Source organism: Rhagoletis pomonella, unplaced genomic scaffold (genome assembly GCF_013731165.1).
Source record: "Rhagoletis pomonella isolate Grant_MI unplaced genomic scaffold, Rhpom_1.0 Rhpom_scaffold_00004, whole genome shotgun sequence".
Lineage (NCBI taxonomy): Eukaryota > Metazoa > Arthropoda > Insecta > Diptera > Tephritidae > Rhagoletis > Rhagoletis pomonella.
Window position 1 is genome coordinate 47066340 of NW_023458558.1, and position 1409 is coordinate 47067748.

A 1409-nucleotide genomic window follows, 5' to 3' on the forward strand; every position below is an offset into this window, starting at 1 on the left:
TCACAATGTTAGACAAAATATATTTAAGAAGATTTGTTTGAAAATACCTTTGAAAAGGATTTACACCTGTTTTAGTAGTCGAATTACTTAAATTAATTTATACGCAAGTTTTAAGAAATATTAAAATATGCGAAAGGGATTTATTTAGTTTAAAAATATCTTTGATCAGGCTTGCCACCTTTTCGAAAAGTCATACCGTTCTAACTAACCATGTATGTAAGTGTATTATACGAGAAGGAATTTTCGGAGTACAATGAGAAATGAGCAGAAAATATTGTTACTCATACGCCATGTACACCTTAGTAGCACGCTTTTATGCTCATATTTCATACAGAAAATCTTTGTGCATTTTAATTTGACCGCTCATTACTTCTTTACTCATCCATTGATTTTCTTCATTAGTAACTTAGTTTTTTTGTAACAGAACAGGCTTTAGCACAAAGGCAAAAATTTTACACAGAACCTGTTATTTTCTTAATTTTTCTTCTGGTAAAGTGTTTTTTTTTCATATTTTCATAAAAGAAAAACAAAAAATCTGGAATGATTAATTACTTTGTCAGAAACTCAGACCTTTCGAAAAGTGATGTACATATATACGGTCTATATAGAATTTTGTTAGCTTTCATTTGCCGTATTTCATATTAAGGGCCTTTGAACATTTTTGCTGTAAACCAGTGAAATGAATAAACATGCGCAAGTAGCAAACTATATCATTTTGAATTTGGTCGAAAATGATATGTGGAACACTGTACGTACATATGTATGTGTGTATATAGATTATTAACGTCGATTTTAATCACAATCAAGCAGTATAACTTAATACTGCCATATCGACAATTTTATGTTGGGCCTTCGCCTAAAACTATGCAACATTTCACACTGTGCCTTGCTAAAACAAGATGAAGGCGTACGGAATAGCACAACTGACTAGTTTGCTTTTATATGTAGGTATGTATTTATGTGCATATGCACATATATAACAAATAAAGATACGAAAATTTTTTATAAATTTTTATTTTATACTGCTGTGTAACAAATAAAAAACAAAAACATTTTAGCAAATTGTTTAAAAATTTACTTACGGCACAAAACTGCGTTTTGGCAGCCGTCCGTTATGCGGCTCAATGGTCTAGGGGTATGATTCTCGCTTTGGGTGCGAGAGGTCCCGGGTTCAAATCCCGGTTGAGCCCGACTGATTTTTTTTTTTATTCATAATTTTGTGTTTTAATTTTTTTTTTAAAGACTGATTTAATATTTAATATTGGATTTCTGATCGAAAGTTTTGAATTTAATATCTGTGTGTAGTCACTCTTTCTTGACATGATATGTATTTTTCTGTTAGTAGAATTTGCGCTAGTTTTTTTTTTTTTTTAATTTTGAAAGCTTATCCAGATGTGAGCTTATGCATG

The 1409-nt window shown here is 30.6% G+C and overlaps 1 protein-coding gene and 1 non-coding gene across 2 annotated transcripts in view; one reads left to right on the forward strand and one right to left on the reverse strand.

Annotated features, from left to right (window-relative positions):
* LOC118737661 overlaps window positions 1-1409 on the reverse strand; it is a 196844-nt gene that overhangs the window by 29083 nt on the left and 166352 nt on the right. The gene's annotated exons all lie outside the window — the stretch shown is intronic.
* Trnap-ugg lies at window positions 1119-1190 on the forward strand. The gene has a single exon. It is a non-coding gene; the product is annotated as a tRNA-Pro (tRNA).